The sequence below is a fragment of the Typopeltis vanoorti genome, chromosome 18, assembly GCF_054136105.1.
Source record: "Typopeltis vanoorti isolate ZY-2024b chromosome 18, IOZ_Tvanoo_1.0, whole genome shotgun sequence".
NCBI classification, from domain to species: Eukaryota; Metazoa; Arthropoda; class Arachnida; order Uropygi; family Thelyphonidae; genus Typopeltis; species Typopeltis vanoorti.
Genome location: NC_143566.1, coordinates 16,262,066 through 16,289,616, shown reverse-complemented (window position 1 = coordinate 16,289,616; position 27,551 = coordinate 16,262,066). Strand labels below are relative to the sequence as shown.

General features: G+C 36.5%; 1 protein-coding gene across 1 annotated transcript in view; it reads right to left on the bottom strand.

The window, feature by feature from the left end:
- LOC150096510 (uncharacterized) overlaps positions 1 to 27,551 on the bottom strand; it is an 88,528-nt gene that overhangs the window by 32,325 nt on the left and 28,652 nt on the right. The window lies entirely within an intron of this gene.

Below are 27,551 nucleotides of genomic sequence, written 5' to 3'. Positions count from 1 at the left end.
GGTCCATTCTTGAAGATTACTAGGAGGGTACAATATTTCCAATGACGTAAAGAAAAGTGATATCTTGAAATGAAGCCCTACATTTATTATTATAATTACAAGACCCCCTTCCCCACGGAGTCAAACTCATTGTGGGAGATTTTTTTGTCATACAAACAGCTCATCATAATGTGCCTTCAGTACATTCAAATTCTGTGCAGACATCACACTCACAGGCAATGCATTCCAATCATTCCTAGCTCTTCATGTAAAAAACCTTCCTCTTAGTCATCCCTTGCTCACACCTTCCTTATACAGTGTCTAGAGATGACTTTGTTTTCCCCCCCATTCATATCATATCACCACTCTTGCTCCTATCTACTACACTCTGTAAATTGCATCTTCTCAACCATTCTTCATACTCAACATTCCTGAAACCAGAAACTACCTTAGTCAATCACCTCTGGACTTTGAGGATTGTGGTTTGAGGTGCACATTGAGGACTGAAGTAATTCTGAGATTGCTCCCCCCTGGATTCAAGTAATTTTAAGTAACTGGAAGAACAAAAAACCTGTAGCATCCAGTTAGAGATGATGTTCACAATGAAAGAAACTGTCAAAGGAAATAACTTGAGGTCTTTAAGTGAGTAAGAGAAAGGGAACATAATGCACTGCTCAAAAAGCAAATCCCTAAATGGTAATGATTAGCTTCATTCTCCAGAAAAAATGCTACACAAAGATATGTACTATTCAAGATCATTGTGCTTTCTTTTGAAAGAATAACAAAAATGAACAAAAGATTATTTTATTAATGGAATTGCAACATACTGTTTTCTACTATTGCAGTGAATAATAACACCAGTTATAATACAACACATGTTACGTACTAACACTGGAACAAATTTTATAAATGTTATTCATGGAATGACTGTGAGGAGGAAATATATCTCTAGCATGATATATCATAAAGAAATCTTAGAACAAATTTGAGTTTTTTGGATTAGAAATGCAAACACTTTAACATACTGTTAGTGGAGTTCAATACAACAGATAAGAGATAAACACTTTATTACCAGTTTTGCCTCCTGTTACTGAGGAATTCTCACGTTTAGGAGCAACACAAAAGGTACACAATACAGAATTAAATACGGGCATGAAATATACTAATGTTCATAGAAACAACATCCCGTGCTGTGACCATGTTTTTTGTAAGTAAATTTGAATGCCTATTTTAAAAGGGATAATAACACAATGATTGTCACAAATAATGAAGACAGTAGTGTAACATTTTTATTTTTGATTATTATTTGGCTCTTTTTAGTACAAGATATGGCATAAGTCATCCTGAAAGATGCAGTTCATCATTATGGTAAAGTGGTCTCTGATAGTAGGGCAATTCTTCTAAAATTTTCTGGTACACTTGTTCATTCACTAAACCTTTTGTGAAATGCATGCAAACACCACTATGATATGACATGCAGCTCCAAATCATCTAACTGGCCGAGAATTTGACTGTTGATACCAGACAGTCAGGGTTGAATTTTTGCCCTGATCATTTAAAACTATCTACTGTTTGGTGCCCTACAGGTTAAACCTTTTCTCATCAGAAAAAAATTACTCTTCAACTGATCATGGGTCCACTTGGCATGTTCTTTGCACATTTAACTGAACAAATTTCATTTTTTTGTTGTTGTTGTTGTTGTTATTAACAAGGGTTTCTTTTTAGGGCATCTGGCTATCAGTCACTGTCAAATGTCAAATGAGTTTTCTTCTGATAGTTACAGAACTTGCCACAACTCCCATTTGTTCCTCCCAGTCCTGTTTCATTTCCCGATGTTTAGACTTTCATATTAAGGTCATCATCTGGAGTATACACACACTGTGTGTATATATATTCACACATAAAAAAACAAGCTACATTACATTTCTAACAGTAAGCCAAAGTGACAATGATTTGATCAATTGTTATTCTATTGGCCTGACCTCTAATGGGAAAAAAAAAAAAAAACCTTCATCAAAGCTATATTATATTTATAACATTAGACCAGTCAGAGAACAAATTCATATGGATAGTTTTAATACAACAAAGTAACGGCTTAATCCATAATTTAACAAGAATGTTATATTAGAGTTATGATCCTGCATTGCTTACAGTCCTAATTATAATTAACTCTCAGACCAAAAAAAAAAAGTTAAGTGAGTAGAATATGTGCCATCCATATTCTTGGAATTTTTAGACCCCCATTATTGTTAAGATTAGGGTGGTTGATAAGAATTTCACAGACCTAATCCATAATTTAAATTTAACATTAGTTTAAATAAAAAACTTTTAATTTAAACCTCCTGCAAAATTAAAAAAAAAACTTATTTAACTCATCCAAGGATCCGCTTCCTCCACTGGCCCACCATAGAGTATACCATATTTTTCACTTGTAATTTGCCCTGCATAGGTCAATTCCTATCAGAAAAAAGGAATATAAATGCCTTAAATTTAATAAGTAAATCTGACCTTTCTCATCATGTCCTGAATACTCTACTGAAAAAAGGCACCTGTTGTTTACATTGCACCAAAATGTGTAAATTGAGTGTAAATTTAAGAAGGCCTGTGAAATTCTTATCAAAATCTTAATAATAATAGTGGTCTAAAAATCCCAAGAATATGGAGGGCACATATTCTAGCCACTTAACCTTTTGGTCTAAGAGTTAATTATAATTACGCTGTAAGCAATTCAGGATCATAATTCTAATATAACACTCTTGTTAAATTATGGATTAAGCAAGTACTTTGTTGTATCTATATCTATATGAATTTGAAATATCTATATGAAAGCTATCTATATGAATTTGTTCTCACTGAATAATCTAAAAATCCCAAGAATATGGAGGGCACATATTCTAGCCACTTAACCTTTTGGTCTAAGAGTTAATTATAATTAGGGCTGTAAGCAATTCAGGATCATAATTCTAATATAACACTCTTGTTAAATTATGGATTAAGCAAGTACTTTGTTGTATGTATATGAATTTGTTCTCACTGAATAATGTTATAAGTAGAATATAGTTTTGATGTTTGTTTTTTTTTCTCACTAGCGGTCAGGCCAGTAGAATAACAACTGATCAAATCATTGTCACTTCAACTTACTGTTAGAAATGAAATGTAATGTAGATTGTCTTTTTTTGTGTGTGTGTGTGTGTATATATGTGTGTGTGTGTGTGTGTGTGTGTACTCCAGATGTAATGTAGATTGTCTTTGTGTGTGTGTGTATATATATATATATGTGTGTGTGTGTGTGTGTGTGTACTCCAGATTATGACTTTATATGAAGGTCAAAACATTGCGAAATTAAAATAACTATTCCTAACACGGTTGTAGTCTCCATAATTTTACTAAAATGAATGCTGATCACCGTGTAATACTAAAAGAAACAGTTCTGTTTTAGTTCTCTGGATGACGCATGACGATTTTTAAGGCAGAGCCACTTTAGAACTCAATCTGGCATGGTGTAGACAGTGGCTTTCTTCCTACCCTCATTTTCCTTCCAGCAGATCTGGTTTCCTTCACTTTTGACAGCAGCCATACTACAGTAGATTGGCTACAGGAACGCTTTTAGCTATTTCACGAGAGGAATAGCCTTCTCTATTCACACTCTTCTTGAATCACATTTTTTCTGCAAAGTGTTATTTTTCTGCGATCTCTCTTCTCATCTCATCTCACTCATCTCAGCACGAAAATGTGAAAACTAACTCTTGCTATCTGTTTATAGCATCAAAAATTCTGATGCAATAGTAGCAACTATTACACTATACAGAAACCTGTTGGAATGATAAATGAAATGTCTCATGATAAACAACAATGAAAATGACAATTTAACCAATAAAAACTATATTTATATAACGTGATGCGGTTTCTATGAATGAAAGTGTATTCAAGGATGGCCAGTTTGTTTGTTTTTTTCCGCTGCAAAATTTAGTTCTGTACAGCATATGCTGATCTACCAAAACAGACTTCCAGTTCTGAAGCACTGTTTTTTTTTGTTTTTTTTTTTGTTCATTTTACTACATTAAGGTTGTTCTGCAATTCTGCTTTTTCTATATTGCTTCATAAATATCCTAGGGAATTTTTTAGCTATGTGGCCAGTAGGAGGAGAAATGACTGTGGAAGAATGATATTGTGGGATAAAAATGGGAATAGAGTGACTGATGCAGAGGACATAGTGGAATTGTTCAATGACCACTGTATTGGAGTATTTCATGCTGGAGGAGTCAGTTTTAATGTTAGAGGGAGAGGGCAGGTCCAAGGTTTAGAGGTACAGGAGGAGAGTGTGTTTCAGATACTGAGAACTCTGGATGTCAATAAAGCTTTGGGACTGGATGGTATTTCACCACGAGTTTTGAGAGAATGTGCTAGGGAACTGACAGTGCCTTTAACCTGGCTTTTCAATGAAAGTCTGGCTTCGGCAAAGGTACCCGGGGAATGGAAGGAAGGTAAGAGATAGTGCCACTGCATAAGGGTGGTAACAGACTGGAAGTGTCTAATTATAGACCAGTCTGTGTGTCATCAGTAGTTGTTAAGATCTTGGAGAAAGTAGTGAGGGACCATATACAGCACTGGGCAGATGAGGGTAATGTTATCTGTGAGAGTCAACATGGATTTGTGAAAGGGTGCTCTTGTTTTAGCAATATGCTAGCCTTTTATAATAAAGTTACAAGAACATTAGATGAGGGAAAGGCATATACTGCAATTTTCTTAGACTTAGCAAAGGCATTTGACAGGGTGCCACATGATAAGCTGATATTTAAGTTGTAACACATGTGTCTGGATGTCAGATTGGTCAACTGGATTCAGGATTGGCTGTCTGATAGGTATCAGAGAGTTGTGTATGGTGGAGCAGTTTCAAGGAGACAGAAGGTTACAAGTGGGGTCCCACAGGGCTCAGTACTAGGACCTATATTGTTTAACCTTTATATCAATGACATTGTCAGTGGATTGCAAGGGGATATTCAGTTGTTTGCGGATGATGCGAAGCTGGGAAGGATTATTAGTAATAGTGCAGATGTGGTAGCCCTGCAAGAGGATTTGAATAAGCTAGATAGATGGGCAAATGAATGGGGTATCAGTTTAATGCAGCAAAATGTAAGGTCTTGAGGTTTGGGAAACATCGATGGGATGCTGCATACTCTATGGGAGGAGTTATACTGGAGGAAGTTAGGGAGACAAGAGATCTGGGGTTGATGATTGATAGAAACCTGAAGTTTAGGGGACATATTGCAAAGGTGGTGAAGGTAACACAGAGGATTGCTGCAATTATGAGAAGGACACTGACTTACAGAGATAAGAGGGTTATCATTCCGTTGTATAAGTCTCTAATCAGACCACACTTGGATTATTGTTCTCAGATTTGGTCCCCAGGATTTGAAGGGGATAAATTAACTATGGAAAAGATACAAAGACGGATGACAAAGATGGTCTCAGGACTGTACAAGGATAGTTATGAGAATCGGCTGAGGGAATGTGGACTGCAGAGTTTGGCGGATAGAAGAAGGAGAGGTGATATGATTGAGACTTTTAAACTGTTGAGAGGTGGTTACAGGGTTGACACTGGGGAGTTCTTTCACTTGGTTGAACAGCGGGAAGGAGTAATGACAAGAGGCCATCCTTGGAAGTTACGAAAGGAAACTGTGAGCAAGCGGGTGAGGAGTAGTTTCTTTGCATGGAGGGTGGTTGAGCCATGGAATGCATTGCCTGATAGAGTGGTGAGGGCGAGAACGGTCAATGAGTTTAAGGAGTGGTATGATAGACTTTTTGTTTCTTAGGGGGAACCTCCCCTCGATGGGTCTTTATGTTCTTAGGAAGGACCTCCCACGATGAGTCTTTTGACTCCGTGGAGGCCTGAATAATAATAATAATAATATATAATATGGTATTCTTCTTAGTTAAACTGAAAATCTGCAAAAAAAGTCGTTAACAGGCAAGTTTACAATGTCAGTATATCTTGATGTATGCTGTATAATTCTGGTACTGATAATGTGTGCATTTTAGAAGAGCTTATAATAGAAGCTAGTTTGAATGTTAAGATTTTTTTTTTTTTTTTTTATAAAACAGGTTTCTCTAATTGTGAGGAAATATTAAAAATTTTAAGAAATAATAAAACATCTTAAAAGTTTTACATATATGGTGTGCACAAATGTCATGTACTAATTTTCTGTTTTTTTCTTGTTCCAGAAAACACGATTTCAAAGTGGAGCAAGAATTTGACTTGGGTCCAGTATTGCTTCATTTTGTATGACAGCATAAGCCACATGTTTTATGAAGTATCTGATCTTATCTGAGAGTATGATGGCATGTGCCTCCTCCTCAAACTTTAAGAATATATTGCAGTTTTTTTTGTTTTTTTTTTTTAGTCTGATGTCATTAGAGTAAATGGCTCTAGCCTAGTGTTTTAGCATTTTTTTTTTTTTTTTTTTTTTGTGCAGAATCATTATGATTATCCCCAGACCTCCATGGAGTCAAAGACTCATCATGGGAGGTTCCTCTATCATGCACACAACTCATCATACCATGCCTTAAATACATTCACCACTCTCCAAGCCAAAAAAACTTGCTTCTCACTCCATTGATCACACTCACCTTATACTTAATACTAAAAATACTTTTCTTCTCCTCCCATCTCCCACAATTCTATGAACAAGCCTCCTCAATGTTAAGCTGATTAATCTACTATATCACCTCTCCTTCTATCCACTGAACTCTGTATACAGCACATTCTCAACCTTTCTTCATACTCAACATTCCAAAGACCAGAAACCACCTTAGTCAATCACTTCTGGATCCTTTCCAGTACCTCTTCATCCTTTTGAAAACCACAAGACCAAATCTGTGTACAGTAGGCAATATGTAGCCTAATCAAGGCCTTATACAAGGGAACAAGATTATCCTTGCTTCTACAAGTCTGTGTACTCCTCATTATTGCAAAAATTTGTTGTGCTGTGTTCACAATTTTAACAATGTGTTCTCTATATTTTTGATCCCTATCCACCATCAGACCCAAATCTCTTGTTTCCTCCACCTCCTCCAATATATCACCAGCAAGTGTATACTCTACATCCCATCTCTGTTTTCCAAATTTAAAACTGTACACTCTGCAACAATGAACTGACAACATCACTCCCATGTCCATTCACTCAGTCTATTCAAGTTTTCTTGTAAAGCCACAACATATGCTACACTCTTCATAATTGGCACTCAATTTTTTGTCATCTCCAAATTTTGGTTCCAGGTACGTGACTCCAAGTGCAGGGAAGAAGAGGAAAGACCGTATTTCGATGAATTTCCTGGGAATGTAAGGACATGCTACGATAGCGTGGTTACCTGTTAGGCAACATGGTGACTTCGGCATTTTAATGCTGGCCTGGTTGGCCGAGTGGTTAGCGTATCTATTCTCCAGCCAAAAGGCTGCAGGTTCCAGCTGTGAGCATGGATGTTTGTGATTGTCTGTGAAAATACTAGTGGTAGTGGTGGACAATAGATGGCGTTGGTGTAGATGATGCAGTTGGTGGATGAGGTTGAGATGGAGAGTTGTAGAGTAGGTGTCCTCCCTCGGTGAGTCTTTGGACTCCCTGGAGGTGTCTAATAATAATAATAATAATTCTTCTCAACTTTACATCATTTGCAAACACTGCTCTCGCATTTGGAGTGTGGCTCCTAAAAGCTTCCTCAAAATGCTTGACTTAATACAGAGGAGAGCAATTAGGTTGATAAATGATCCACTTCTTACTAACTCACTCTTCACAGTACACCCTGAAACCACAGAACAAGTTTCTTTTCCTCCTCCTTCATCCCTGCTACTGCTGTACTGTGGAAATCTTCTCCCTGATGTATTTCCCAAGGAATACAATATACAGGTTTTTAAATCAAATGTGAACAACTTTTTCTTCTCCCAATCCATATACAGTACTAACGTACAACAGGTTGATCAACCAGCCTCTTGTGTATGGGCCCAACATTAAAAAAAAAAAAACCTGAATATCTTCTTTCAAATCTTCCCCAATGGTGGTATCAATAAATATTTAAGTATCTGTTAGAGGTGAATGAGTTTCCTGTATATATAATATATAAGAAAGACAGCTCTCGGAATCTAGTGACTCAAGTGTCTAAATATTTAGTCATTATCTCCGTGGAAAAACTAGACTTGCACACTATGTGCTTGACATCTCTCATGGTGTATGATGTTGAAAATCTACCACCTTAAAGATACTGCTTGGGAGTATGATGGCTATTCTGGGAATTAGTGTATCCTCTAGAACTTCTTGAAAATAAATTTGGCTACACAAAAAAAAACTGCCAACAATGTGCAAGAGAGTATCATCTGTTCTAACCTTGAGAATGTATTTTATTTTTCATGAATCTTGCCCATGATAAATTGTAACTTACATATTTAGTACTTAGTATAGACGATGTAAGGGTTAAAAAATCTAGGAACCTTGCTTAAGAGATGAAACATAGCACCTCTTCAAGTCATAAAAAAAATGATCTATTCTAAAGCTTTTTTGCTAACATACATGCCTGCAATGGGATGAAATCAACTTGGATAATGTTAAGGCTGAGCACAACAAAACTGTAGTAAAGTTACTATAATAAAATGGAAAATGTTTTAAGTGTTTAAATGATTGATATGGAACTGCACCACATGGCACTCAACCAGATTTTATGCAAATTCATTCCACAAAAGAGACCATAAATCTATCATACATTTCATACTGTGAGTGGACTAAGGAAGAGTTAATTCACCATTATCATCTTCTTCCTCATCTGCTTAAGGCAGGTTGATATTACCATGAACAAGCTTTCAGTTCCATCTATCAAATATATAAAACATTACAGACTGAAATGAAAACCAAACAGAAGATCAGAGAAAAATTACACTATCATATTTCAATAATAACAAAAATCAAGAAAACCAGTTGCAATGGCACAGGCATGTGTACAACATGCCCACTAAAAAGTTTCCCCAAATTCTCTAAAACAGAGAGTAGAAGAAAAGATACCACCAGGATGATGGAAGTAAATGGGTAGAAAACATCAAGAGTATATATATTAAAGATGCCAAGAAATTACATTCTTCATTTAATCCTTTATCCAAGTGTAAGTAAACAAAGTTTACACATGAAGTATTTTCATGACTGGGATACTAGTATATACACGACTTCATATCAGTTGCCTTAGTATCCATAATGCAAAACACACACATCCATTAGGGCGTGTATAATGCTATACATTATGGGAAGGGCCACTACTCAGACAATGTATAAGCAAAGTGCCTTCTCCAAAAACTAGGTGACCCAAAGAGTCATTTTAACTCATAACTTCCAAATACTCAAAGATACTCAGTGGTCATTCTGCTCATCTTCCACAGAAAAGCACCACCTAAAAGACCGATGAGGGCCATACCATAGACTAGCATCCAATGGAATGCAGTGATTGAGACCATTTCAGTGGTTCTACATCCATGGGAAACCATATCGGTGGGAGCCAGACCCAGAAGAGATACTAAGGTTGAAGTAATGCAGAAGTCATATATTTCCCATATACAAGTAGTGAAAAGGCATATCACACTATTATTAAATTACTCTGGATCAGAGATAGATGCTGAAAGTTTTTTCATTTTGTTAAATTAAAAATTAAAGATGCCAAGAAATGATATTCTGATATATATATATGTTAAAGATACCAAGCTATTTTAAATATAAACCTTGTTTTTTACTCCATTTCTCAAGTAAGCAGACAGACAAGTCAGTCAAGTTTGCACCTGCAAGTGTTGCAAGTCTAGCTGACCTTGCAGGTAGTGCAAGTCAAGGCAACTCCTGGTAAAGTAGAATAAGCTCTGATCACTATTCTTAATATTTACCCTTAATGCAAAGCATATCTCCTGGAGGAGATGTATGATGATATGTATTAAAGGCAAGGGGCCACTACCCAGACCGGTTTCGACATTTATTGAGATCTCGTCAGTGGGAGCCAGGCTAAGAAATACTAAGTTTTAAGTAATACAGAGCTTATAAATATTTTACCAAAATATTTTAGGTAAATATTAAGAATAGTGATCAGAGCTTATTCTACTTTACCACAAGTTGCCTTGACTTGCACTACCTGCAAGGTCAGCTAGACTTGCAACACTTGCAGGCACAAACTTGACTGACTTGTCTGTTTGCTTACTTGGGAAATGGAAATATAAAAAACCAGTTTATATTTAAAATAGCTTGGTATCTTTAACATATATTATACCCAAGGTAAAAAACTCTCTACATCTATCTCTCATCCTGAGATTTTTATTTAATAAGGTCAATGCATCTTATGGTAACTTGTTTTGGTAAAATATTTATAAGCTCTATATTACTTAAAACTTGTATTTCTTAGCCTGGCTCCCACTGACGAGATCTCAATAAAGGTCGAAACCGGTCTGGGTAGTGGCCCTTGCCTTTAATACATAGCATCATACATCTCCTCCAGGAGATGTGCTTTGCATTAAGGGTAAATATTAAGAATAGTGATCAGAGCTTATTTTACTTTACCACGAGTTGCCTTGACTTGCACTACCTGCAGGGTCAGCTAGACTTGCAGGAGCAAACTTGACTGACTTGTCTGTTTGCTTACTTGGGAAATGGAGTAAAAAACCAGGTTTATATTTAAAATAGCTTGGTATCTTTAACATATATTATACCCAAGGTAAACTAAGGTAAAAAAACTCTCTACATATATATATATTAGATCATTTTAAAACTGTAAAAAAAGAATCAAAGTACAGATCCCTCGATTAGTGCACCTAATGCGTTCTTTAAAACAGGCATATTAATCGAAAACGCACTAATTGAATATATATATTATATAATAACCTATGGGAAACAGCATAATTCGTTCTTCAAATTTCTTTTTCGAACCTTAATTTTTTTATAAAAGAATTAAGGTATATCTCAGGATCTAATTAAAGGGAAACCATGAAGCTGAAAGACAATAAAACATATTCAGAATATAAATTTTATTATTCTACTTCTTAACAAAGAATTGGGCTAACGTAGTTTGGTGCATTTTTCTTTTTTTCATACAACCGACGGTATGGCCCCTATTGCTTCTTCTACTCTTCTGCAAATTTTACTGCTTCTCTCTTCATCATCGAATCTTTTTCACACATCCACTTTTTTGCTCACTAATTCTTTTACTCATGATTAAAGCTTGGGAAAATACTTTAAAATAAAAAAAGTAAGGAAAACACGCTCACAGAACATTGCAAAGGAGGCACGAGATACGACCATCAAAGTGCTATGTAATTATAGTACGCCCACACTTTTGTACAGCTTCACTTGTCTTGGTGCCAAGAATAGTCGATTCATGCTGAAGGGGAGAAAGAAATGAAGGACGTACGAATCGGTCACCAACACGCGAAGTGTCGAAGGATCTCAAATCTGTGGGCGTACTATAGCAGACGACATAAATATTGGTGGTAAATTTTGGAACATAGTATACATAGCGTACATGCAGGTAGTGTAGTATGCCATTAAAAATTACTTTGTAAAATGTTTTAAATCAGTAACTAAATTATTTCATTCTAGTGAGTGATTTTTCAAAATAGTTAGCCATAAAAATGTATAGATAGAAAATTTTTAAAATCTGTAACATTTATTTTTAAGATGTACATAGACGCACTAATCGAATTTGGGTATCAAAAAAAAATGACGCACTAATCAAGGGATTACTGTACTGATGAAAAAATGAAATAGTTTGAGCAACTTCATAGTGAACTCAACAAGTTAAAAGGTAGTTCTGGAAAAGAAGAAATTACTATTATTACTATTATTACGGCAACTCCAGGGAGTCATTAGACTTATCGAGGGAGGCCCCAAATCATATTCATCACAACTATTCGACATTCATACAGTATCTATCATACCTCGTCTTAAACTCATTCACTGTCACAGCATCCACCACAGACTCAGGGAGCGCATTCCACTTATTCACTACTCTAAAAGTAAAGAACCCAGCTCTAACACCTTTACTAACCACACTTTTGCCCAGTTTCCTTGGATGTCCCCTAGTCCTCCCACAACCAGCCCTGTTCTCAAATCTGTAATTTGGCATATGATGAAAATGTAGAAAAGCAAAATAATATGTAAAAGCAACAAAACAAAAGTCATGGGAATATTTTGGAAAGAGTACAGAAGATAAATATCAAAAAGGTGACAAATGTTTTGGAAAAAACTAAGAAAGTTAGAAATGAAGGAAAAAATATGACAAAAGGAATAAAAAATCAATTATAAAAAGAGGGATATAAACCAGTGACAACAGTGATTCAGTTTCCTGAGTTTAAGGAAAATGTTAAAAAATTAGAAAGAAGAACTATTTAAAATTAATTCAGAACTGTGGCATGTCTATCATGAGATTAGGCAACTTTCAGCTTCAGAGTTTATTGGTTTTCCATAATGCAGTTGGAAAGATAACAAGGTATGTACCCTGGAAAACAACTGTGCTCAATTGTTGTGATGAGAGGAATCTTTATGTGGGCTTTCTTTGACTGGGAGTGAGGTTAGACAGTCTTATATGGAGATAGTAGCATTTCTAGATTTTTTTATTTGCAAAACTGAAAAATTGGCCAGAGAAAATATGCAATTAACAAACAATTTATTATTAGCAGATAGCAGATGATGCAGTATTGTTGGTTAGAGTTCGCTCATATGACAAGTCCGTGGACTTTGTGTTATGTCATGTAATAATAACATCTAAACAGTTTTTTTTTTTTTTTTAATTTATGGGGCTTCCACCCACAAAAGATTTTTTGTAAACCTATAGAACATGTATATCATAGATAAGCTAAGATTTTTTTCATTTCTTAAACCTTAATTTTATACACATATACATATTCATATTATCATTCATATTTACTTGGTAGATAACGTTATGAAAAATTAGTTTAAATGACTATATACCGAGAATGAAGAAGAAAAGGTTTAATGTTAAGATACTACTAGTTTCGTTGAATAAATCAACTTCTTCAGGTATCACAGACAAAGCATTATATAAAATAATAGGGACATGATAAAATTACATCAACAGATCTAGTATAAAACACAATAGTAATTTTAAAACAGGAATATGTATTGGAGTTCCAATTGAAGTTGACTACATGCATGAGCTGTCATGAGTGCACCAATACTGGACAGTGGCAATGTGTGCATCAGAAAGATTGTAGCTAAGGCTGTTGTTAATATGGGATAAATCGAGTGATGTTTCTCTAGATTCGATAATTTTTCTTTCGAGTTCATCATAACACACATGGATATTAGAAGTTTACGGCCAGTCAACGAGGTGTTGATGACCTTCATCCGAGTTGATAGAGAAGAAAACGTGGCTAGAGAGAGCACTGGCTCTGATCCTATTATAGGAGATGTATCTTTGGTGTTCTTCCATATGTAAAAGGATGGATTTAGCTGTCTGGCCGTAATATGGTTTGCCACATTCACATAAAATCTTGTAGACTCCTGGATACTGAATTGGAAGATGTTTCACTTTAGGTCTACTTAGTATGGAGTTTTGGAAACGTAGTGAAGCAAGTTCTAATGTTGAATTTCTTAAGAATTTTTGCCAGTTTTGAGGAGAGAGAGCATTCGGCAAAAACTCCTGCTAATGCTTCTGCCTGGTATCTCAACTTGGGCCTGGCTCCCACTGAAGAGACCTCAATAAAGGTCGAAACTAGTCTGGGTAGTGGCCCTTCCCTTAATGCATAACATTAGACATAAATAATGTTTTGCATTATAGGAGATATCGAGACAGGAGTGTTGGTAGCTTGCTCCACTTTTGCAACGAGTTGCCCTGGTGTTGTACCAGCTTACCCCAGTCCTGAAGATACTTTCAGGCGCAAACTTTGTTTGCTCACGCTTGGATAAAGGATTAAACTAAATTTATTATACTCTAACCAAGTGAAAAATAAACTTTCAATCTCTTGAAATCTGTTTGTTTTATCTAATTCTCTAGACACTTCATCTTGGAACAATTTAAAAGAAATCAGTGTTCTAAAAAAGCCAAGAATACAAATAAAATTAATCTCATCAGAAAATTTGATTCTCTAAAATGAATACAGGATCGTCTCACATCCCATCATAATTCTACCTTTTTAAAAAAGTTATAATAAATAATTCTTCCCATCCATTTTCATCGGCAGAAGAAAGTGTACTTGCTAAAAGTCTCAATTTTGTTATCGCTCCTACTTCCATACCTAAAGAACTATTCTTAACCAAGATAGAAAAAGCAGCATCCTTATTACCAAACCAAGAGGCAAACCTTCTTCATATGGAAGCTCTATTCACTATAAATCATGCAAGACCGCCATCTGACAACATTTCTCATTCTGAAAGATCAGCTATAAAAAACTTAAGAAATAATAATGACATCATTATTTTCCCTGCAGACAAAGGGAATGCTACTGTCATCTTAAACAAATCTGATTACCATAACAAAATTTTGGAACTACTAAACACTGACACTTACTCGGAACTAAATAGTGACCCTACAAAAATACTGCACAATAGGCCCAACAATTTACTGAAAACCACCTCAGAGTTACCAAGAAACATCCGTCTTTCCCTCAGGTCAATTCATCTGCTAATTCCAAGATTATATGGACTCCCAACGATCCATAAATTAAACTCTCCATTCAGACCAAACGTTGAGGGCATAAACTCCCCTACTTACAACCTATCTAACTACCTCACATCCTTTTTAAAAAATCCTTTTTATATGGAACTTCCTTTTCTCATATAAAAAATTCAGCTGATTTTGTGTCCAAAATCAAAGACATCAAACTCGACAAATCAGATTTAATGGCAAGATTCGATATAGTTCCCCTTTTCACGAATGTACCTACTCACGAAAGTCCTCCATCTTCTCCAAAACAAACTACCCAAGAAATTCTCTTCCTTACTTTCTCAATGTGTAAATTCAGGATACTTCAAATATGAAAACAGCATTTACAAACAGAACGTAAGTTTGGCTATGGGCAGTCCGCTCTCTCTGATTCTTGCCGACATATTTCTTAAGGATGTTGAAGAAAACGCAATTCCTTGACTCTAAAACCCAAAATATGGTATCATTATATAGACGATGTATTCCTCATCTGGGAACATGGTGTCAACAACCTCAATTTTTTCTAGACCACCTCAACAAGTTTCATGAGAAAATCAATTTTACCTACGAAACTTGCCATTATCCAACGACTGTCTCCCCTTTCTGGACCTAAAACTTATGAGATGTGCTGAAAACATCAAAATCTCCATTTTTAGAAAACCCACACATACAGACAGATACTTTCATGCTTCTTCCCATCACTACCCTCTGCAAAAATTTGGTATTATTTCAACCCTGGCACATCGAGCCAGATCTTTACTAACAGATGAAACAGAAATTGAAAATGAAATCCATTTACTAAAAAGGACTTTTGTCAACAATGGTTTCTCTCTTAAAAAAGATTGATAAATTTTTCTCTTTACATCGCTCAACTGCTATTGAAGATTCTTCTCCCACAAGAGCTTTTATATCGTTGCCATATATCAGCTCTCTCTCCTCAAAACTGGCAAAAATTCTTAAGAAATTCAACATTAGAACTTGCTTCACTACGTTTCCAAAACTTTGCTCCATACTAAGTAGACCTAAAGTGAAACATCTTCTAATTCAGTATCCAGGAGTCTACAAGATTTTGTATGAATGTGGCAAACCATATTACGGCCAGACAGCTAAATCCATCCTTTTACGTATGGAAGAACACCAAAGAGACATCTTCTACAATAGGACCACGGCCAGCGCTCTCTCTAGCCACGTTCTTTTCTCTATCAACTCGGATGAAGGCCACCAACTTCTAATATCCATGTGTATTATGATGAACTTGAAAGAAAGATTATCAAATCGAGAGAAATATTGCTCAATTCATCCCATATTAACAACAGCATTAGCTACAATCTTTCTGATGCACACATTGCCACTGTCCAGTATTGGCGCACTCATGACAGCTCATGCACGTAGTCAACTTCAATTGGAACTCCAGGACATATTCCTGTTTTAAAATTACTACTGTGTTTTATACTAGATCTGTTGATGTAATTTTATCATGTCTCTGTTATTTTATATAATTCTTTGCCCGTGATACCTGAAGAAGTTCATTTATTCAACGAAACTAGTAGTATCTTAACATTAATTAACATTAATTCAAACTAATTTTTTATATATATTCTTATATATGTATATATATATATTGCCGACCTGGTTGGCTGAGTGGTTAGCATATCCGCTGTCCAGCCAAAAGGCTGCAGGTTTGAATCCTGCCGTGGGCATGGATGTTTGTGATTGTCTGTGAATATTCTAGTGGTGGTGGGCAGTAGATGGTATTGGTGTAGTTGTGGCTCATTATAGAGCAAGTTCTCCCTCGATGAGTCTTTGGACTCCCTGGAGGGGTCATGTAATAATAATAATAATAATAATATATATTTTACAGTCTGGAAACCCAGCTCTAGAGACCAAACATGAAGCATTCATGCCCACAGTGGGATTTGAACCCACAGCCTGTTGGCTGGAACATGGGTATGCTAATCATTAGGTCCACCAGGTTGGCTGAGGACTGGGTAAATTGAATAGTAGTTCTAATAAATTTGGTATGAAAATAAGAAATAAAAAGACAAATATTATGAAAATAGACAAAGAACAAGGAAAACATGAATAGCACATTTTATTATTTATTATTATTATTATTATTTCCCAAGACCTCATGGAGTCAAGGACTCATCTGGGAGGTCCTTTTATCACACACACATCTCATCATACCATGTCTTAAACACACACAAACTCTTTGCAGACACCACACTCTCAGGCAAGGCATTCCAATCATTCACAACTCTGCATGAAAAAAACCTGCCTCTCACTCCCCCTACTCACACCCTCTTTATACAGTATCCAGGGATGACCTCTGGTTCTCCCCTGATCTCCCACTATTCTCTGTAGAACTTCTCCACCATTGATCTTATAACAACCCCTTACCAACTTGTAGGTCTCTATCATATCTCCCCTCTTCCTTCTCTCCACCAGACTCTGCAAATTACATCTTCTCAATCTTTCCCCATACTCAACATTCCAGAGGTCAGAAACTACCTTAGTCAGTCGCCTTTGGCCCCTTTCCAACATCTCTTCACCCTTCTGAAAACCCGGTGAACAAATCTGGGCACAATAGTCCATGTGTGGCCTAATCAAAGCCATATACAATGGAACAAGAATCTCCCTACTTCTACACATCAGTGTCCTCAGCATCATTCTCAGAAGTCTTTGTGTTGTCTTGACAATTTTGGTGATGTGTCCCCTAAATTTTAGATCCTTATCCACTATCACCTCCCAGATCTCTTATTTTCTCTACCTCCAACAATATATTCTCACCAAGCATAAATTCTGCATCCCATCTTTGTTTTCCAAATTTTAAAACCTTACATTTTGCAACACTGAATTCACATCCCCATTTCTGTGCCCAATCACTCAATTTATTCACATCTTCTTGCAAGGCCACAACATCTTCACTACTCTTTATGGTTCGTCCCAACTTTGTATCATCTGCAAACAACTGAATATCTCCATCCAAATCTTCACCAATATCATTAATATACAAGTTAAATATTAATGGCCCTAAAGCAGATCCCTGAGGCACTCCATTAGTGACTTTCCTTTTCCTGGATATCACACCCTCATACACAACTTGTTGATACCTATCAGATAGCCAGTCTCCAATCCAATGCACTAATCTAATATCCAATCCCATCTGCTCTAGTTTGACTGTCAACTTATCATGAGGTACCTTTGCGAAATCCAAGTATATTACTGTGTGTATCCTTCTCCTCTGTCCAAGGAAGCAGTCACTTGATTGTAATAAGTAAGTAGATTACTAAAACATGACCTCCCTTTAGCAAATCCATGCTGTCCATCAAAGATTATATCATTGTTGTCAACCCACCTCTGGATCCTAGTTCTCACAAGCTTCTCCAACAACTTAACCACAACACCTGACACAGAGATAGGCCTATAGTTTGATGCTTGAGTTCGATCACCTCGTTTATGAAGTGGCACAATCTTTCCCTCCATCCACTCTTTAGGAACTTGATCAAGTGCAAGACTCTTATTAAAAAAATATGTCAAGGCAGGTGTCAACTCTCTGGCACATTCCTTCAGAATATGCGGTGATATATTATCAAGTCTCACAGCCTTATTTACATCTAGTTTACTCAGCTCCCTAAACACCTCTTGCTCACTTACAGTCAGTCTCTCCTCCCCATCATCAACTGCTCTCAATCTCTCCATGAAGTCACATTCTCAAGATTGAAAGATCTTTATGAAATGCTCATTAAGTATCTCCACCACACATTCTGCAACAGCTGTCTTTATACCATTTTCTCCAATCAATGTCAATAATCATTCTTTCTTTTGCTGGCTACATATCGAAAGAACTCCCTAGGATTCTTTTTGGCTTCATTAGCTAACTGCTGTTCATACCTCTCTTTAGCTATTCTTACCAACCAAGTCACCCTCCTTGCCTGGTTGTTGTAGACCTCATGAAATTGGTTACTTCCACTTCTCTTATGCTGCCTCCACAATGCCCTTTTTCTCTGTATCGCATGCTTAATCTCTTTATTCATCCATCTCACACCTACCTTATTTAACCTTTTCACCCTTGGAATACATTTAGACATTGCATCTACTAAATAGTTTTTGAAAATTTCCCAAGCTGCATTGATCTCTTTTCCAGCTAACTCCTCATTCCATGCTACACCCGCAAGTTGTCACCTGAGCTCTTCATAATCACCCCCCTTGTAGTTCCACATATACCCTTTTTTTTTCGCAGGGATCCTTGCACTGCTGGCAACCACCCAGGTAATCACCTCATGGTCACTTTCACCAATTGGTGGATGATTTGACACCTCGTTTATAATTACATCCTCTGATGAGATGACCAAATCCAAGACCCTTAATCCTCATGTGCCCTCTGTTACATACTGTCTGAGGTAGTTATCCCTCAAAAACTCAAGAAACTCATTTTCTTTACTTCCAGTTGCTATCTCTTCATTCCAGTCTATATTGCCATAATTAAAATCACCCATAATGATCACCCTTTTCTTATTTGCTTGGCTTATTTGACTATACATGTCACTATCACCACCATCCACATTACCAAGTCTATAACAACATCCCACCAAGTATTTGATTCTATTCACCTCTATCTCACACCATACTGCCTCAAAACCACTGGCCCTATTTCCCTCTTGCATCTCTACCTTGTATGGACATAACTCTTTCTCTATCATCAATAGTACTCCCCCTCCCTTTTTACTCCTTCTATCCTCACGAAACATATCATACCCTTCCATCTCTATTCCTGTCAGGATGTCGTCCTCATCTAACCATGTCTCACTTATTCCGACAATCTTTGGGTGAACAGACGCAATTAGTGCAACCATTTCATCCGCCTCGTTTCTTATACTTCTAGCATTGGTATACAAACACGACAGCTCATTTCTGGATCTACAGCTAGTTCCACTGATACTGCTCACTCGATGTGATCTCTCCATGCTGGACTGGGGCCATTTCCCTTTCTGCTTCTTCATTTTAGAACCCTTTTCAATTTCATCTGTTTCCTCCTGATCCCTGGTCATCCCATTTCTTTCCTGCCTTCACATGCTCTCACCTCCTCTTGGAGCATCCACCTTTCTCATGCTGTGTACCCCTGTCCACCCTGAGCCTCCCCGTTTCCCTGCTCCTCTTGCACACCCATTCTCTCATTTTCTATACTCATACCACTCACTTCCCCAGTCAATTCCACTTCTTCAATCTCTCCTGCTCTTCCACATCACTCCCCTCTCGATCTGATTCATTCTCTCGATTCACTTCCAGCAGCAGTCTCTCCAAGCAACTCACACCATAACCACTCAAATGCAGTCCATCGCTCCCATACAGCTCACTTCGTCCCTCAAATTCATTCCACACATTAACAAACTGTACTCCCATCTCCTCACACATTTCAGCCAAAATATCATTCATAATCCTTGCTCTCCGCCTCATTTCACCACAATCATACCTAGGCAACACACTGACTACCCTTCCTGTCACACTATTCTCTTTTATCTTTCCAAGCAGCCTCCTGACATTCATTCTGACAAGCTCTTTGTTCTCTCTCAAATCATTTGTACCAATTAATACAATTAAATCTTTTGCTCGCTCCCGCCTCAATACCAATGCCTCAATCACTCTACTCATTTTACCGCCTGGAAAACATACCTTGTGCATTTTATCCTCTAGCACACCTTTAATAATGGAGTCGCCATACAACACCACTCTCTCATCTTTCGTTAACTCTTTCATGCCATCATGATTTATTTTAATAGCTTTGACCTGAATTCTCTTAATTTCATTCCGCATCCGTTTCATTTCTTGCCTCATCCAATCCAATTCACTTTCCGAATCTCGCGACACATTCTCTCTATCATTAAATCTTTCTAACTCTCGACCCCCTCTTCTCATATTCCCTCTCATTCATCCTTCTTTGTTTCCGTATTTTCGGTCCAACATACGTCCAACTTTCACTATCATTCTTCTCACTTTCACTCTCATTTATCTTTCTTTGTTTCCGTACTTTCGGACTAATGTGTGTCCAACTTTCGCTATCATTCTTCTCACTTTTACTCTCATTCATCTTTCTTTGTTTCAGTACTTTTAGTCCAACATGCATCCAACTTTCGCCATCATTCATTCTTTTTTCACTATAATTTATTATTTCGATTTTTTTCACTTGCGATTTCTGCATCACGGCATTTCTACTTTCATTCGTTCTCTCAATTTCGTTTCTTTCCGCCACTCTCGCCTCACTTTTGTCCCTTTTAACATCCGTTACGGTTTTCAAATCGCTCTTTTTCTTTTTTCCTGATTTTTTAACATTTTTTCACCTCTCTTTTTCACCATCCTTCTCTTTCAAACGTGCACTCACAACACAATCATTACTAACACTTTCTGTCATCAATTTCATATTTGCATTCATCAGTTCCTCATTCAGGTCACACTTTGCACACACACCCTTCTTCCATCCGCACTAAACATCCACAAATCATTTATGTAATCGAAGGAATACATATGACAGACCTCACACTTAACGAAACGACTGAAATCTAAATTAAAATCTAATTTAGGTTTATTTAAAATTTAGGCACAATTTTTTAGTAATGATGGCAAATTAAATATAAAAACAGATAAATAAACAAAGCTGGAGATGTGGAGAGCCAGTTTAATAAATTTAAATGGAATACTCGAGAAAATTAGACAAAACACCAAATGAGCAATATAAGAGATGGTGTTCAAACCGATTTTCATTGATGGATCTGAAAGTAGGATTAGAAGTAAAACTGTTTGTCATAACTCTCTTTGACAAGTACTAATGACTGCTGATATGATAGTATAGTTCTGAGGACAATTAAGGGAATGATCAGATGGCATATTAATGGCATAATCATATTACAAATGAATCCATTTGCGGGAAATATATCATTAGCATTCAAGAAAGTGCAGCAAAACTAATCTAGGGTGGTGTGGTCATATAAACAGAACAGGTGAAAAGGTATGTAAAGCAGGTGTCTGATACCAGGATGGTAAAATGCAGAAGGCAAATCAAATTGGGGTGTGCAGTAGTAGTATCTTAGAAGAATGAAATATAAGATTTCACAATACTGGTGACACGACAAAGCAGACTTATTTGGAACAAAACTACTGATAAGAAACTAGTAGTAATGTAAACTTCATTATTTAGTATTATGATAGTATATTTTTTCTTTTTCTAAGCTTTTTTTCAGCCAGCTCCTGAGTTAGATGATCTTTGGCACAGGCAAGTAGATTTTTTTTTTTTCTCCCAGAAACTCTAGTTTTTAATAACACAATTCAAGAAAATTGACTGTAATAGCTCATGCTATTTCAGATAATTATATATAGTGTTAGGGACTACAAGATGGCACCAACAACTGTCTGTCATATTTCCCTTCCTGGATGCCTTTTGTTTATTGATAGTTTAGGGACAGCCATCAGTGATGGGGAAAGAAACTGACTGCCACCAATATTAAAAAAAAAATATTTAGGACTAAAATTAACTTGGTTACTCTCCCTTTGGAGAATAGTCATTACCAGATCTGATAATATTCTGTACACTCCTTGAGGATATCAGATGCCACTCAGTGTTCCAGGAAAGATTCACAGAAGCATATTTGAGAAAAGACTAAGATAAATAATTAAAGGAAAAACTGGAGAAGAATAAGCAGCTCAGTGAGGATAATCAAGACCAAAATCTCACCATATTATTTACTCTAAGTAAGTGACATTATCCTTTTAAATAAACTTACTGCTATCTTTAAAGGTCTTTAGTCAACTTAAATAACTGGTTAAATTTTTAATTTGACATTACATTTTGAACTTGTAATTTTCTCTTACATTTTCAAAATGTAAAAGCTGATCTTACTATGCTTCTCTACCAAATGTTATTATTATTATTATCATTTTCTTGATCTCCATGGAGTTACAAGACTAGTCAATACATCTATTGTACCACACCTTAAATTCATCCACTGTCTGCATTTTCACCACCGTTACAAGCAATGTATTTCATGCTCCTATCAATCTCCATGGCAAAAATACTTCTTACCTTTTTAATCACTACTTTCTTTTGTAACTTCCAGAGATTGCCTCCTGTCCTTGTTCCTTTCCCCTCATTCTATCATATGAAAAACCTCCTGAGTGTTAATCCAATATTAAACCTTCAACAGCTTAAATGCCTCAATCACATCCCCTGCTCCTTTATCTTATAACGACCAAACTCTGAAGTCTGCATGCCCTCAGTCTATCCTGATAATCAAGATTCAAGTCCTAATGTCATATCTATTATCCATCTCTTCACCTATTTATTTTTATTTTTTTCTCATTAGTAATCTTTAATGACTTTTTTTACATCTCCAAAGTTGCTAACATACAACAACTAATTGTGAGCAAATACATGAATGTGATATATGAGCAATGAAGGCAAATTATGTAACCAAATGATTTAGAAACTTTTGTGGAAAGATATTTCAACATCTCCTAAACACAATATAAACTTGAAAATTTCACAGAATATTCTACAAATAAAAAAATCCATATGCTCTATCCAGAGCTGACCATATTCGGGGACCTGACATATAAAAACCTGATCCAGAAGGAAACAGATGATAGAAGGGTTTGTTGTACAGTTATCTACCATTTATCTGACTTTCAAAACAGTGATCCTTCAATTAACTGATCTTTGCATATCAACTGACTTCTGGCAGTGCACCATGTAAGTGTACTTCAATTATCCGTACTCAACATTCTGATAAATGGTAGATTACTGTAATTAAATCTTATCCTAGGCTATTACAGTATCCTGTACATCCCTTGAAGGTACACATCCCAGGACATTATGATGACCAATATAAATATAACAAGATATAAAACTTTCATAACCTGTGATTTATTTATGTTGATCATCATATCACCATCATCATTTCCTGATTTTTAACACTGATAAGAAGAATATCAGATATATGAAACTTGTCTACTTATTTACTTGGAACCCACACCATTAGAATACTTTTCCTAATCAGTCAGAAATCTGGAGGTGTCGATTACCTTTTCATTTCTCATTGATCTGACCTGAAAGCAATTTAAAGTGCTGGTGTTTTAGATAAAAAAAAAGTCACTACATTAAATCGAGATATGATTTGCTATTCATGCATAATTTGATTGTATTATATCATGAACATTATTATTATTATCATTACGTGACGCCTTCAGGGAGTCCAAAGACTCATCGAGGGAGGGCATCTATTCTATAACTCTGTCTCCACCACTCACTCAATCTGCCAACTACAACTAACCGCAATTACCCCAAAGCCATCTACTGCCCACCGCCACTTCCACAGACAATCACAAATATCCATGCTCCACGGCAGGATTCGAACCCGCAGCTTTTTGGCTGGAGAGAAGATATTATTGTTATTATTACCATTTTTATGTATACTCCTCCAGGAAGTGCAAGGACTGATCAAGGGAGGTTAATTTTAGAAGATAATCTTAAAATATCTATCATCTCTCTCTCTCTCTCTCTTTTTTTTGAACACACTCGCTGAAGAGACATTAAAAACATCTAGTAGCAGCTCATTCCACACACTCATCAAATAAAGAATTTGGCCCATACAAGCCCTCCTTAGCCAGTTTCCAGAAGGACAAGTTCCACCTGCACTAGCATTAAGCTGCAAAATCTTACTTATATCTATACTATAAGATCTTACTAACCTGTATCTCCCCTCATCTATCTATTAATCAAACTTCAAAAACCACATTTCCTTATATGCTTATACAATTTCAGAGGCCAATTGAAATTTCGTTACCCTCATCTTTGGGTTTTTTCAACTGTTATCCCATCTACATAGAATAGAAATGTGGTGCCTAAACTTTAACTTGCAGTCTGCCCCCCAAGTCTCTAGCTTCATTAACTACCTGCAGCAAATTCCCATTAATATGATGCTCTACCTGCAACATACTTCATTCATAATGCATAACCATACATTTAGAAACATTAAACTGTGCCTTACATCCCTTATCACATTCCTCCAACACAGGATTATCAGTAAGCAACTGGATGTCTCCATCTAGTCCATCCCCAATATAGTTAAAACATAAAGTTCAAGTATACCAGCCTGCTAAACATGTTGTACTCCACTGGTCATCCCCATTCTCCTAGAATCAGCACTACCATACATCACTTTCTGATACTATCAGTCAGCCATTCACCTATCCATGTCACAAATTTCTTTTGCATACTATCCTTTTAAGATTGTAAAAGAACATCACATAGTTGATATTCATAAATTATCTAAGTCTTTGATGATCAATTAAAATGTTAAAATTTACTATCTTTTATTGCATGGAAGTATATTATCATCATTATTATTATTATTACCCAAGACCCCATGAAGTCAAAGACTCATCTGGGAGGTCCTTTTATCATACACACAGCTCATCATACCATGCTTTAAACACACTCGAATTCTCTGCAGACACCACACTCTCAGGCAAGGCATTCCAATCTTTTACAACTCTGCATGAAAAAAACCCTGCTTCTCACTCGCCTATTCACACCCTCTTTATACAGTTTCCAGGGATAACCTCTGGTTCTCCCCTGATCTCCCACTATTTTCTGTAGAACCTCTCCAGCACTGATCCTATAACAACCCCTTACTAACTTGTAGGTCTCTATCATATCTCCCCTCTTCCTCATGTACACCAGACTCTGCAAGTTGCATCTTCTCAATCTTTCCTGATACTCGACTTTCCAGAGGTTAGAAACTATCTTAGTCAGTCACTTCTGGACCCTTTCCAACATCTCTTCGTCCTTCTGAAAACCAGGTGACCAAATCTGGGCACAATAGTCCATGTGTGGCCTAATCAAAACCTTATACAATGGAACAAGAATCTCTTTACTTTTACAAGTCAGTGTCCTCTGCATCATTCCCATAAGCCTTTGTGTTGTCTTCACGATTGTGTCCCCTAAATTTCAGATCCTTATCCCTATCACCCCCAAATCTCTTATTTCCTCCACCTCCGACAATATATCCTCACCAAGCATAAAGTTCTGCATCCCATCTTTGCTTTCCAAATTTTTAAACCTAATTGGTGAGCTGTAATTTGTGCAAAGAAACTTAAGGCACTTTACTGATATCCAAATTTACCAAAACTTAAGTGTTAGGATATAATAATTTCCTTCTTTTTTGGCATAAATTACTGAACAGAAATATGTATATATACCTAAAGTAAATTTCTATACATTACTTTTTAAAACATTCATTACTGTACTAAGCAGTTTCTAAAAATATCCCATACAGGGTTCATATTTGTTTTATGAATACATATTTCCATAACTCTTCTCCAAAATGCAACAGCTTCCCATTTTAAGTTAATAATGAGGATGTCCAAAAGCTAAGACAAAGTATATTTTTCCCTGTTTATGAAAACATTATGACTAAAGCCAAATGTGGATATAAATTTATTCCCAGCATACTAATAAATTACATTACCCAAAAAATGCATTATAAATTTCATACAAATTAAATTGTAATATGATTTTGGTAAAAGTTACAAATTTCCTAATGAGGTAGTTAAGGAATTAATGTAAGGTGTTTACAGAAAATTATGCGGAGAGACATTTCAGTATATATATCCACCCCGAACTGTAATGCAACTCTAACAATGTTGTACCATGCTTGGCACAATGTGATTCGGCAGTCCCTCTCCTCCCTCAGAGCAATGATAAGACCGTGTTTGTTTTCTGGAGGGGGGAATTTTGAGCAGCAAGTGTCTCCCTATTAAGTCCCAAAAGTGTTCTATGGGAATGAGATCTGGGGGAGCATGCTGGCCACTCAAATCAATTAATATCCTCAGTCTCCAGAAGTATTTCCAGTGCTCGTGTACGATGTGGTGTGGCACTGTCATCCATAAATATGAATTCTTCGTCTACAGTATCATGGAACAATTAAACATGATGAAGAACTTCATTACAATATTGTTCACCAGTCATAGTCCCTTTTTCCAACATTTGTAGCCCAGTGTGTCCATCAAGCATAATGCCTCCCCACATCATGACTCCAGCACTGCCGTATCCATCCCTTTCAAGAACATTCTCTCTGCGATGGTAAGCAATACCACTTTCAAGCAGTACCAGATCAAGCGTCATCTAGAATCAGAGGAAAGAATAAAAAACCTCTCATCTGTAAAGAGTACATTAGCCCACTGGTGTCTTGTCCAATTTTTATGGATACAACACCACTGAAAATGTGCTCTACAATGAGCTGTGGATAAAGGATGCAGACTACAGGCCTTCGGGCATATAGGCCTATTATTGCAGATGTATTGCCACAGTTTGTCAAGATATCTGCTTACATGTGCTTGAATGGAGCTGACTTGCCGTGGTGTATCGATTACGTTTTACTGTTATAACCAAAAATCTATCTTCATGCTCCATGGCAGAACGAGGGCAACCTCTTAGCAAATGTCTGGAACACATTCCATTAGTCTGAAATGCTGCCCAGAGCCTGGATACAATGCTGTGTGAGATTCTAAACTCTCTGGCAATATTCATCAAGCTTTCCAATAATTCTTCTTCCCCATGTGAATTCATCTAGATGATATCTTTGAGGCATTAGAACACATTCAAATGTGCAACTTTATTCCTTCATGAAAAAAGCTTCCTTCAAACACAATTCACATAGTGCAGCCTTTTGCCTTTTATCTTGCTGAGTGCTACCAAGTGACCCCTTTGTGTGTAATTCAAAAATTTGAATGTGCACCTGCTTTCTACTTGAAATCGTCAGTTATACAAACTGCCACAAGCTGATTCATCCGAATTTGCAGATATAATCTTCCAAAACAATGTTCATCCTTAGGTTTTGGACGCCAGTGTAGAA